General features: G+C 32.4%; 1 protein-coding gene across 2 annotated transcripts in view; it reads right to left on the bottom strand.

The window, feature by feature from the left end:
- Positions 1 to 14,953, bottom strand: part of Pu (GTP cyclohydrolase punch) — a 52,076-nt gene that overhangs the window by 23,885 nt on the left and 13,238 nt on the right. The gene's annotated exons all lie outside the window — the stretch shown is intronic.

Below are 14,953 nucleotides of genomic sequence, written 5' to 3'. Positions count from 1 at the left end.
AATGTAAAAACAATATTTGTTCCATAATAAGAGAAACGGCTGCGCGGGCTTTTTCATACAAACTTTTAATTTGGATTTTGGCCAAAATACCCAATCAAACTGAAAAATTTAATGTTTTTTAATCGAAAGGTATAATAAATATCTAGTACGCATATTTAGGTACTTTATTTATTTGTGTTTCAAATTATAAAATATAGAGCATTAATTAAATCATTTACTAACGATTTTGGAGGCAATTTTTGATATATATATATTTTTTTTTAAATTTGCCCTACCCTCAATGAAAATTTAATGAAATATAAATTATTAAAAAAAAGTATTTTGATTGAATTTAAATTACAAACTAACACAGACTAACGTTGCAAGAAAAAAATGTTGGTAGCATAAATATAAATTTAAAAGTTTGTCGGAAGTAAAAAATATAAATTTAGAAGTTTGTCGGAAGTACAGGGTTTTCCAATAAGAGGTGTTATTTTGATATTCAATCGTAAAAGATCAATGGTTTCGTTGCTTGTGTGGCACGTAGCGCCGTCTTGTTGAAAGTAAACGTTGTCCAGATCAATATTATCCAATTCCGGCCATAAAAAATCACTAATCATCTCTCAATAGCGCAATCCATTCACCGTAACTGTTGTTCCAGCCTCATTTTCGAAAAAGTAAGGTCCAATGACTCCGCCGGACCATAAACCGCACCAAACAGTCACACGTTGAGGATAGAGAAGCTTTTCAACAATAACTCTTGGGTTTTCCGAGCCCCAGATGCGACAATTTTGCTTGTTGACGAAACCACCGAGGTGGAAATGGGCCTCATCACTCAAGATGATTTGCATTTGATTCACTCAAGTGAATTTTAATAATTTCAATGCGTTGTTGAAGCGTGTATAGCTCAATTTTTATTAATGGCGTAGTTTTTACTTGTCAAATGTCAAAAAATGACAGCTTCAAAAGTAACATCTACCGAAATAGCGGGCTATTCAAAATAACACCTCTTATTGGAAAACCCTGTATAAATATAAATTTAAAAATATGTCAGAAGTATAAATATAAATTTTAAAAAGTGTCATAAATTTAAAATTTTGCCGGAAGTATAAATAAAAAATTTTAAATTGTCGGAATAAGGAAGTTGAGTCCATTTTTTTATTTTTTTTTATCAATGTTCGCATTCAAACTTAAATACTGGTATTTTTATTTTTTTTAAAGTTTGTTTTCATAATTAAATTAATTCTAAAAGTTAAAATTTTATTAAGCCCGCCAAAACGAGCGGTAAGAGGCGGGGTGTGGGTGTGACGTCATTCGAGCTGTGAAAACCACGTCGCTTAAGCATTTTGTATGGAAAATTTTTTAATTCTTCAACAAGGAATTCCAGTAAATTTTTTACCAATGTTAACCGTCTAATAGAATTGATGAAAAAAAAAAGGAAAATTGATTAAGATTTCATAGTAAAATTAATATTTTAAGTTAGAATATTTGCTATTCCCGCCCAGTACGGTATTGCCGTCGCTATTTGTTGACGTGCCCCGCGCGAATTCAGGACCACCGCGCAGAAAAGTAAAGACCAAAAGTAAAATAACGGTTTACAGCCCAGTTCACTGTGAGACTTTTCTGGGCTGAAGTGTATCACATGTTATGTGACATGTATAATAATAAAAACTTCTAAGTTATGCAATAAACAACATATTATTATAAAGCACTATACGAATATGTATCTTTAGAAATCCATTTCATATAATAATAACAACAAATACGTACATATATTTGACAAACCCAAATAAACGTTTGGCCTATACACCTCTCTCATCTAAACCGACCATCTCTCATGTAATAGAAAGAGATGCACCATAGGTGATCCGTTGTACGTACAAGTCACGACACATGTGACGTCAGAATTCTTTCGACCAATCGTGGAGCGTATACACTATACAGTCTATTGCTATTGAATGCTTTTTCAAGAACGTTTAACTAATTCTAAGAATAATAATATAGAAATATATTTATATATTTAGAATCGATATTTTTTTATCTACATGAACATATTTTTTATAAGTCAAAATATTTTTCACTCAACTTCCTTATTATAAACATAAATTTAAAAATTCGACCCGTACAACACTTCTTTACGAAGTTTTATTATTTTATTTTTTATTTCAATTGTTTACGCAATAGAGAACATTTCTTTTTCAATAACTATTATTAACTCACAAAAAAAGTTTCCAGCAAATCACGAAAAATTGTCTTTAATGGTGTATATTTTTATAATTTGAAACACAAATATATATTTTTATAACATTTTGATTGAAGAAGAGATGCAGTGAAAACAAAATTTAAATCGATAGTGAAATTATTTAATTTTTTACTGATATGAAATACCTTGGAAGTTATCTTAGATTCCAAACTAACTTTTAACAAGCTTGCTGAGTATGCACAAAAAAATTGGAAAGAAAATTCAGCGCAGCCGTTCCTCTAACCCTAATGATATTATAATCTATTACCTCGTTAAACCGAGTTTTAGTTAATCATGCACATGATCAATAATTACTGTTATAACATTATGAATGGGAGAGAATGACCATATGGGTATGCTATATTATCACATGAGTATGATAAATTATATCAAATGACGAGGCAAAAATTTATAATGAAATGACTGAAATTTTACGATGGCAAAATTATTAACGTGCCACAGTGATTAATTGTTTTAAAAGATCAGTAAGTATTTATAGCGCTGGCGAAACATCTCCATTAAAAATGTAAACTTTAAATTTTAAAAATATGTAATGCGTTTCCCGATAAATAACTTAAATTAAGTATTATTATTCATTGAAATTATTTTTGATTTTTCTTCAATATAGCGGTGTTTACGTAATAAGCGTGTTTCATATAAACGAGTTTTACTGTATAAAGTAATAAACATACATTTAAAAGTCCATAAAGCAGTTCTGATACCAACTCTGACGCATGGCAGTAGGGTATGGAACTAGCAAAGGATAAAAGTATTCTGAATGCAGCAGAAAGCGATTCCTGAGGTATATGTGTGGTGAAACCAAGTACGAATGTAGATTATTTTTTTAATGATAATCTAATGTTTATAAGACAAGGTTTTATGCATAGCACTAAGGATAACAAATAATTATAAGTAATAATTAGTCGCCTGAAATATCAATACAAATTGAAAATATCTGCCTAATTATTTGTTATCCTTCATGCTATGCATAAAACCTTGTCTTATAAACATTGGTGTATCATTAAAAAATATTAATATTTGACAAGTCAAAAATATTTCACCAATAAATGAAGATATAATATGTCTCGACGCCATCTAGTGAGAAATTTAGCACTAACAAAGCCTTTCCTACAAAAATAAAGTTGGTTGTTTACAGGTGGAAAAAATATAATAAGCAGTAATTGTTGATTGAGGTACTAGTACATATTAAATTATTTGGCGGGTTGGAAATAAGCCCAGTGGTTTCAGAGCACCTGACCCGACATCAGAAGTCACGGGTTCAATTCCCGTTGGCGGCATTTATTTTTACTCGGGAGATATTTTCAATTTGTAGTGATATTTCGGGCGTCTAATTACTGCTTATAATTACGAATGTAGATATTGTGAAGCTAAGAAAACCTACGCTAAGATGATTTTGATAAGTAGAGCAGATGGGCTGAGAAAGGCATGTCAGAAGTATGTACACGGTGTTCAGAAACTAGTAGTTCAAGCAGGAAACAGGTGAATCTGCATCACATCTGATAAATACACACCAGTAAAAGAGAATTATGGGCGTGTGTGGTACCATTAAAGCTAATTTTTCCTTACTTATGATAAATTTTAACAAACATTATCAAAAATTAACTTATTTTTGGAACAGATAAATAATTTCGTTGGGCTAGCAGTAAAAAGGTTTTTATTTAACTTGGCGACATCCATTTTCTTTCAACTCGCTAACATCTCTTCAGCGAGCATGAAGTCGGTATGCAAACACCTTAAAAGGAAGCTATAAGCCAAAAAAAGCTTGACAAACGCAGTCTAGAAACGTTCGATTTTAAGCACAAAACTGTTTTTTTTATTTATTTTGTAAATAATTTTATAAGAAAGCAAAAAAAATTGATCAAGTGAAACTGTCACAAATAATCTTAGCTATAATACTGTATTTTTTAAAGTTGGTTCCTCTACGCGTTCATACATTTCTATTGAGAAAATATTTTTTTTAGTAGTTTGTATTTATATTTTTTATTGAGTAATTTATTAATTGATTTGTATTCTACTCAAGCGAAACGATAGGAAAACCTTGAATTTATCTAAATCATATTAAATGTACACTAATTCGTTATAAACATTAATCAAAATAGTGATTTAGAACTAAGCTTCGCCTTAAAAGGGATTGTAAATCGCATATTTATGGTAATATTTTTTCTGATACAATTAATTGATTATTTGTACCCTCGGGCTTTGGGTTAAGGTAAATCAGGTAATTTATTACATTATTAGTGGATACTTAATCAATTAGTCATTTATAATCAGTAATCGACATAATTTAACACATAAATCATTGGGTATTGGGTAGCTATTTAAAATAATCTCATATATGAAGATAAAAAGTATTTTTTAAATTTTTTTTACTATTTGAGACACAAACACGACATTTTTTTTAGGTACAGAAATCGTAGAGATATCTCATGAAACAAGTTATATTATTTACGAAAATATCTATGCAAGCATGTGTTTTAGCAATATCGTTGTATGATCGAGACATTCTAGACATAGGATCAAAATAACCAGTGCATGTGTTTTAGCAATATCGTTGTATGATCGAGACATTCTAGACATAGGATTAAAATAACCAGTGTTAGTATTGGTAAAAATTTTGAGTCCAAAATATGTTAAGGTTTCTAGTGAATTTGGGCCTGGCGTTTAACTTGATTAGATGGACTATGTTACTATCTACTTGATTATTCACAATTTTGTAAAGCATAAAGAGGTCATTTATGTTTCGTCTTTTAACTAGACTCTAATTTGAAATATGTAAGTCTTTGTTCGTAACCGTCACAGACATATGAATATTAATAGACTAGAAATTAAGGATGAGGGGTAAAATCAACTGTTGAAGAACGAAGAGGGTAAAGCTGACTGTGATTCGTCAATAAATCAATCTGATAGTATATAGGCATCTCGCCTTATAATATCACCATTTAGTTCTTAAAAGTAAAATCTGCTTTTGAATGAATAGAAATTTTTACATGGGAGCGCAAATTACTCGCCACGTTATGAACAAATTTGCGAAGTCCAAATTCGGCAAAATAAATTTCTTCTATTTTCATAGTCGAATATTTCGTTTATGTATTTAGTTAAGACACTTTTATAAATGTTCATAATTTACTTCCCAGCAACCAACCAGCTTTGTGTTTCACGTCCAGACGTGTCTCGATGTGATAGTATAATTATGTTTCTACAACTGATCCATATTATACGATGTGAATATGCTTAAAATAAAGTAAAATAATGCTTATATATGGAATGTAATACGACAATTGGGTTTATTCTCTTTTTCACATCTATTTTTACAAGTTTTCATAGTACAAGTCACCATTTTGCCGTGTTATTTCGTAAAATGAACCGATGATGCCTCGACCATAGTTCGGACAAGAATGATGACGTCACGTTTTCTAAATTCACTTGAGGCCATACGCGAGCACAGCCGGCTCCAATGGAACCGGTATGGGGAGTGGGGAATAATACGCTTTTAATCACTTAGGGCAGGTCTACTAATATTCATATGTCTATGGTAACCGTCTAGTAGATGGTAGACAAAAGACAAAATCCGTGTAAATTTTCTTTGGACAGATTAAGTCTAGATACCTGTGTGATATAATGTGGATTCCAGACTGTTGACGCATACTCAAGAACACTGCAGCTACATATGAAATAATCTTGTGACTAAAAATACTGGTAGCAGAAACTTTTATATTATTTGTAAAACATCAAAATTGGCAATACGTAAAATGTTCGTTCCATCATGCTTCAAATAGTTTAATCAAAACGTGAAATCAACCCCTTTTTTAATTATAATCATTTTATAGTACACCTATTTTTAAATAAATATGTTTGTTTGGCCGAGGATTGAACCTTCTTTCCCAGGGACCTGAGAAAACCGCGCTACCGACCTTGATGGATGCCGATCGTGTATGACCGACATTTATTCAGTATATTAACTGCTGTAATATCGTCCGATTTCAGAGAAATTCATTTATATCCGCGTGTGTGTACCTATATGTGATTGACACAAAAAGTTGATAGATTGTCATCAGCATGTTTAAAGATGTTCTTTTAATGAAAAAAAATCGACAACAAGTATATCTGCCAAGTTTCAGATCGATCGGATTCCAGGAAGAAGGTTAACAACAGAATTGAAATTGAAATAGATGTATTTAGAAAGGGTATTTTTATATTGTTATTTCCGGCGAAACAGGGTAGTTATTGATAATCTCTAAGGTCCCAATCTCGTAATGTAAATATAGAATACCTAATTGGTTGAATTTTTTGGAAAATGAAGGCAAAGCGGAAGTGAAAGAGATGGATAAGTTGAAGGTTGGGAGGTAACTGTCTATTCAAATATGATCCCCAAAGATGGCGGTATCAGTATATTTCAATAATTCTGTGACTTGCTTCTAAAAGGACCAATGTCAGTTTTATAAATTTCACAATGCCTGTGCATCGTCAATTTGCATGTAATGCAAATTGAAGTATCAGCATTTTCTATGCTTTGAGAAAATGGTGTTTGAAGATAATTTGACGAATTTAGGAGTGTTTTTCTCTGTCCATTTGACGAAAGAATTGAAATTATTAAAACTCTAAGGTAGAAGACTTGTTTTCGACTATTAGTTTTAATATAATTATAGACAGCCCTAATTTACTCAGTGTAATTACCTTCTAGAAATAATCGTTCGAAAATTATTTTTGATTGCAACAACAATATCAGGACTGAGTCATTTAGATATTCGCTTGTACCTAGATAGCATGCAGTTGGCAAATACATTCGCAGACATAGTAAGGTGTGTTCATCCGCACGGATTATAGTTACAAGAAGGCTATAATAACATAACTCAATAATAATAATTAATGTTAACACAATACTATTCTACTGCATGAGTTCTATATAATTTAAAGAGCAAAATATGAATAATAATTTCATGAATCATGAAGTAAAATTAATTAATATAATGATCACAAATTTCTAATGAATTGGTAACCTAGATAGTGTCTCCGATAAACATATCCAATTTTTATTTATGGGATATCTATTAACTTTTTAAGGCTAAATCACTATTTTGATTAATCTTTATAACGAATCGGTGTACATTATGAATACCAAAAAATATTATTTAGATAAATTGAAGGTTTTCCTTTCGTTTCGCTTGATTAGTAGAACACAAATAAAAAATAAATTACGCAATAAAAAATATAAATGTTAACTACTAAAAAAAATTTTTTTTTCAATAGAAATGTATGAAAGCGTAAAGAAAACAACTTAAAAAATGCAGTATTATAGCTAAGATTATTTGTGACAGTTTCACTTGATTAACTTTTTTGCTTTCTTATAAAATTATTTACAAAATAAATAAAAACTGGTTTTGTGATTGAAATCGAACGTTTGTAGACTCCGTTTGTCAAGCGATTTTAATGCCTATTACCTACAATATAAGGTATACCAAGAATATACACATTTTTGGCCTGCAGCTTCCTCTTAGACAGCGATCATGAGTTCGATTCAAAGTTAAGACCGAGTTTTCTTTTCTATATCTGGTTCTGTTTCATGTTACGTTTTAGAATTGTTAGCACTATCAACTTCTTTAAAAACTAATATAGTCTGTTTCCATGGGTATAATACTCGATATTATTATCATCATCATAATTACCACGGTTCAAACATTGACATATCTGAAACTATGTAGAGCTATCAACTAATCTTATCAAATTCAAAAACGTTTATTACCCAAGGGTCAAAGAACCATCCAAGTTCACTACAAGATTGTGCGGAACTCCTGACATGTTGTTACAATAATATTTTTTCTTCATTTCACTATCTACAACAGCTGTTTTCTGTATATTGGCTTCGCTGCCCTTCTCTAAATAGTATAAAACAAAGTAACTATCCGCGTCTGTCTGTTTGTGCGCTTAGTTCTTATAAACTACTAGCTGGAGTCTACCCGGCGTTGCTAGACTTTCAAAAAATGTAATATCCATGTATTATACAGGGTTTTCCAATAAGAGGTGTTATTTTGAATAGCCCGCTATTTCGGCAGATGTTACTTTTGAAGCTGTCATTTATTGACATTTGACAAGTAGAAACTACGCCATTAGTAAAAATGGAACGATACACGCTTCAACAACGCATTGAAATGATTTAAATTCACTTGAGTGAATCAAATGCAAATCATCTTGAGTGATGAGGCCCATTTCCACCTCGGTGGCTTCGTCAACAAGCAAAATTGTCGCATCTGGGGCTCGGAAAACCCAAGAGTTATTGTTGAAAAGCCTCTCTATTCTCAATGTTTATGGTCCGGCGGAGTCATTGGACCTTACTTTTTCGAAAATGAGGCTGGAGCAACAGTTAATGGATTGCGCTATCGAGAGATCATTAATGATTTTTAATGGCCGGAATTGGATGGTATTGATCTGGACAACGTTTACTTTCAACAAGACGACGCTACGTACCACACAAACAACGAAACCATTGATTTTTTACGATTGAATATCAAAATAACACCTCTTATTGGAAAACCCTATATATATGAACTTTCCAGAAGAAATTCTATAAATGATAGTGAAAACCCTAACAAACTCCGTTGCATCTTTAAAAAATATAAAAGAAAGTCGCTATCCACGTCTGTCTGTTTGTGCGATTAGTTGAAGAAGCGGTTTTTGGATGAAAAATAATATTTATATACGACAAATGTGTGCTAACGTATTGTTCAATTTAATAAATCTATAATATAGATAATAATTTATGCTGAAACTATTATTTAAATAATCTAATATATCTTATAAAAAAAACCCGTGTTTCCATATCCGCCTAATTTTCTTCAAAACCAGCCACTACCTGTGATTATGGTAGTAGATAGTCCTTGGTGTCACATCGAAAGTAAGAGAGTTTGGTGGGGGTGGCTGAGCGTGGGTGGGAGTGGGTGACGAAAATGTGCTTTGTTATAGGAAGGCCGCGAATGCTTCAGATTATTTCAGAATGAGTCTGGAATATTCCAGAAAATTCATGAAGGTTGTAGAATGCTCTAGAAGGTTTTGGAAGGAGAAGGTTCAAGAAAGTTCTATAAGGTTCCAAACTGAGTGGCGGAGTGTGTCGGTGAGTCTAGAAGGTAACGGAAAGTTCGAGGATACTGTTGAAAGTTCTGGAAGGAGCCAGAGCAATGCGTGGCGGGGTACAGCTAGTTAGCATTAACTCGCAAATAATTGCCAAAGTCTTCAAAATTTTACTATTTGAAATGTATCAATTCAATAATATCCTATTACTAGCGCAGAGCCGTGAAAAATCATGGGAAATTATAATTGTAGGATTTGTGTAGTTGAAAGTATTACAAATATGTATATTTTCCTTTCAAAATAAGTAATTTATCTATCGAATGTTAGTAAACTTGAAAAATTACGACACCAATCCAACGAGATTATACAAATACAAAACATGTAATACTGCGTGTGAAAAGTATAACCATAAATTCACATAATATGTGTATACGAAAGAAATATCTATATGAACGGCTCGCTAAAGTATGTCCATTGGACCTAGTTAAGTGACACCATGCGTTTTGTCTCAGTAACCTATCTTCAATCTACAAATCTGTCACATTTAGAATAAATAGTTATTAATTTATTAAATAATTTTGGTACCTACTTCATCTCTTGCCTGATATGATTCCATTGATCAGTTCCAATTTTTAAAATTAAATTTCACCGAACTTTAATAATTTTACGCACTACGCACAAGTACAATTTTAATTCACGCACACATGCACCGACAACAGAAATTAGTATTTTTTTAAACTTGTTTTTAGCTGAGTTGACAGATAACTGAGGTTCAATTCATTTTTCACACGAAACAAATATAAAATAAAAAAATATGAATTTAATTATAGACAGCCTTGATTTATTAAGTCAATTAACCACCTTCGACATACCACCTAGAACTACTCAATCGAAAATTCTATTTATTGCAACAATAATATCAGGGTTGAATTATTTACATTTGCGTTTGTATCTAGATTGCATGCAGTTGGCAATACTTTCGCAAGAATTGTAGATGTGTTCAACTGCACGGAGTATAGTCACAAGAAGGCTATAATAACAGACCTCACTAATAATAACAAACAAATTTAGCATAATACTTTTCTTCTGCATGGTTTCTATATAACATAAATGTACGTATTAACACACACGTTTGTAAAAGTCCATGTGGACGTATAATATATAAATAAATTATTTTCCCATTCGACAGAAGTGATGTACACACGGGTTAATTCATATAAAGTGAACAAATAAACTCTGTCATGAAGATGCCATCAATTGATTCGATTTGACACACAATTATAACTTGATCGATTCGAAAAATTACCATCGTCAATAACAATGACTCGTAGAAATAATATACATATTTTTGTATTACAATATGCAAATTAATCTTACTGATTCATGAAATGAAATATCATTAACAAACTTTCAGGTAAAAGTTTAAACGAAAAAATCAAAAACGCGCCTCTGGTAACATGATTTTTTTTTTCAAATGCCACAAACATTCACGGGTTATGAAAAATCAAGAAATAAAAAAAAACTCCAATCTTATCAATTATGATTTGAGATATTCGCAGCCATAAGTATTATAGTGATTATTTGCGTTTCGGGCAGCATTAAAGTGTCCACCATCAAGGCAGATGTGTAAACAAATATTGCAGTGTAGGGTGTGCTTATATCCTGTGTAGATGCGATATATAGTTGTGAATGAGGCATGCTTCAATATTCAATCAATATTATATACATGGAAAATTGTATGCAATTGAAAGAGGTGGGATTGGGCGTGAATTTGAGTAATCTGATAGTATGTTGCTTGTTGTAGGCTGATGATTACCAACTGTATCAATAGATCTACAGTCTCTCGTGTCTAGAATGAACGAAGTATGTGTGAAGAGTGAGTTAAAAGAGAGAGTACGAAAACAATTTGCAATATAATTGTGAATGATGAATGCTTAGAGTAGGTGGATGAGTTTGTGTATTTGTGAAGTATGTTTACGAGAGATGGGAAGGCTGACAGAGACATTCAAAGAAGGGTAAATGCAGGTAACTCCATTAACGGAGGACTGAACGCGGTTAGCGTGTCCAAAATGTCCAAATAAGCGAAGCTAGCAGTCCACAAAGGAGTGCTGCTACCTACCCTGATGAATGACAGTGAGACATGGAACTGGCAAAAGAAGAATGCAAGTAGATCGAATGCTGTAGAAACCCTATCTCATAGGCGTTTGTGTGGTAAAACCAAGTATGATCGTGTGAGAAATGTGGACATCCGCAATACATTTTATAATATTAATCTTCTATCTCTATTTTCTGTATTGTAATTTCTCGTTATAAGTATTACAAATAATATTATTGTAAAATGAATCTGCTGACAAAATTTTTTAGCAGTTCCTAACAAAAAATCAATTAAAAATAACATAATCCTTTTTTATGATATGGTGCATTTAATTATTTATGATTTTTTATTTGCATTTTTCCTTTCGATAGTAATAACAATAATAAAAATAGAACATGAATGAAATAGTCGGAGACGTCCTAAGTACCGATATATATTTCTGTACCTATGTACACAGGTATTGAAGGATTGCTAACATCAATAATAATTATAATCAAAGGATCACGACGGAGCCACTCGAACGATTATTGGCATATGATGGCAAGTTTGCAAAACGTCGATCGACGAGTGATCGCATGCCTTAATTTGCCAAATTTATAGAACATCAAAAATATGGGATAAATCGTGAAATGTAAGTGCTTTCATTGGCTTTAAACCGTGAAATGTAGGTGCTTTCATTGGCTTTAAACTGTTAAATTTAGGTGCTTTCATTGGCTTTAAACCGTGAAATGTAGGTGCTTTAATTAGTTTTAAACCGTGAAATGTAGGTGCTTTCATTGGCTTTAAATAGTAAAATGTATGTGCTTTCATTGGCTTTAAACCGTGAAATGTAGGTGCTTTCATTGGCTTTAAATAGTGAAATGTATGTGCTTTCATTGGCTTTAAATAGTGAAATGTATGTGCTTTCATTGGCTTTAAACCGTGAAATCTAGGTGCTTTCATTGGTTTTAATCCGTGAAATGTAGGTTCTTTCATTGGCTTTAATCCGTGAAATGTAGGAGCTTTCATTAGCTTTAAACCATGAAATGTAGGTGCTTTCATTGGCTATAAACCGCAGTCAGCACTTCACATGCTTCCATATTTTGATTTATACATTAAATCGAATGACCAAATTGAAAATCGAAAACCCATCGCACGAGTGGTTTGATATTATTATTTATCCTAACCCTTTTTAAAAATATGCAGGTATCTATCTAATTATACGAGTATAGTTATATCGTATGCTAAACACAAAAGGAAACAGTATAATCATGGATGGGACCTTCATTTGATCTCTAAACCTAAATTAAGTTTTTGCAAAATTCCTTTTTCAGAATTGAATTAATATCGGTAGAGGTAAAACTATTTTTATATACTTGTTAACAACGTCTAGAAGACGTATTAGAATGTCTATTTTTCGTATGTACTACAGGGTATTCCAATAAGAGGTGTTATTTTGATATTCAATCGTAAAAGATCAATGGTTTCGTTGCTTGTGTGGCACGTAGCGCCGTATTGTTGAAAGTAAACGTTGTCCAGATCAATACCATCCAATTCCGGTCATAAAAATCATTAATCATCTCTCGATAGCGCAATCCATTCACCGTAACTGTTGCTCCAGCCTCATTTTCGAAAAAGTTAGGTCCAATGACTCCGCCGGACCATAAAAATTGAGGATAGAGAGGCTTTTCAACAATAACTCTTGGGTTTTTCGAGCCCCAGATGCGACAATTTTGCTTATTGACGAAGCCACCGAGGTGGAAATGGGCCTCATCACTCAAGATGATTTGCATTTGATTCACTCAAGTGATATTTAATAATTTCAATGCGTTGTTGAAGCGTGTATCGTTCCATTTTTATTAATGGCGTAGTTTCTACTTGTCAAATGTCAATGAATGACAACTTCAAAGGTAACATCTACCGAAATGGCGGGCTATTCAAAATAACACCTCTTATTGGAAAACCCTGTATTTTAGTTTAGAAGAAATTCTCTAAATACTGTGGCTCGGTCTGTCTGTGCAGATATAGAAACAATAGCGCGCGATGTTTTTACGTCCAATAGATAGCACTGTTGTAAAAAAGCATGGTTTTACCTATCACAGGTGACATCTATACAGGGTGTCCGGAAACTCGTAGTACAAGCTCTATTTTGTAGTATTTTTTTTTTTGATTTAAGCTTTCGTTATCGAGTAAATCGAGTTAGAAGTTGATTTTTTTTTTTTAATCAAATTCTTATAAATTATTACTGAAGATCAAAGTACCCAACTAATTAAAACTGTTTGAAAGTAAAACAAATGAAGAAACTCGGATTTGAAGCATTATTTTGAAATCACCCTTCATTAAATCCGGTGTAATCATAAAATATTTCTGCTCTGCAGGGTTAAAACATCTGTTGTTGAACCCTAAACACCAGAAAAAACTTTAACCCTAAAAAAGCCGAAAAATCAAAGAACTTTATGTTTATTTGGGTTCCCCATGTGGTGTAGATTCTCCAGTTTCCCGCTTGTACTACGAGTTTCCGGACACCGTGTATAATAAAGGTATTCAGCGCCTTTGAGGTGATTTTTCACGAAAACGGCGCTATATAAATAACACGCGTATTCGAATGCAACCTTGTGACGTCTTTCAAATTTCAAAGCAATCAGTGAAGAACTTTCCGAGATTTATGATTTTGAAGAAACGAAAATTTACATTTTTATTATATTGATAATACAGATAGACACTCTGAATCATAGACATATGAATATTAGTAGACCTGCCCTAAGTCATTAAAAGCGTATTATTCCCCACTCCCCATACCGGTTCCATTGGAGCCGGCTGTGCTCGCGTATGGCCTCCCGTGAATTTAGAAAACGTGACGTCATCATTCTTGTGCGAACTATGGTCGAGGCATCATCGGTTCATTTTACGAAATAACACGGCAAAATGTTGACTTGTGCTATGAAAACTTGTAAAAATAGATGTGAAAAAGAGAATAAACCCAACTGTCGTATTACATTCCATATATAAGCATTATTTTACTTTATTTTAAGCATATTCACATCGTATAATATGAATCAGTTGTTACTATCACATCGAGAAACGTCTGGACGCGAAACACAAAGCTGGTTGGTTGCTGGGAAGTAAATTATGAACATTTATAAAAGTGTCTTAACTAAATACTTAAACGAAATATTCGACTCTGAAAATAGAACCGAAATTTTTTGCCGAATTTGGACTTCGCAAATTTGTTCATAACGTGGCGAGTAATTTGCGCTGCCATGTAAAAATTTCTATTCATTCAAAAGCAGATTTTACTTTTAAGAAGTGAATGGTGATATTATAATGCGAGATGCCTATTTACTGTCAGATTGATTTATTGACGAATCACAGCCAGCCTTACGCCCTTCGTTCTTCAACAATTGATTTTACCCCTCGCCATTATCTTCTCGTCTATTAATTCCTATGTCTGTGCTCTGAATGCATTTTTAACATGAAGAGTATCATTTTTGAAACGTCAGGAAAAATACATAGAATGATTGACTGTTTAATAAAACACCATAATAATTAGATCATTGGCTAAATTATGATGGAAC

This window comes from Hesperophylax consimilis, chromosome 30 (assembly GCF_061612785.1).
Source record: "Hesperophylax consimilis isolate HC1 chromosome 30, BYU_Hcon_1.0, whole genome shotgun sequence".
In the NCBI taxonomy this organism is placed as follows: Eukaryota; Metazoa; Arthropoda; class Insecta; order Trichoptera; family Limnephilidae; genus Hesperophylax; species Hesperophylax consimilis.
Note: the sequence above shows the minus strand (reverse complement) of the source record. Positions and strands in the feature narration are given on the sequence as shown.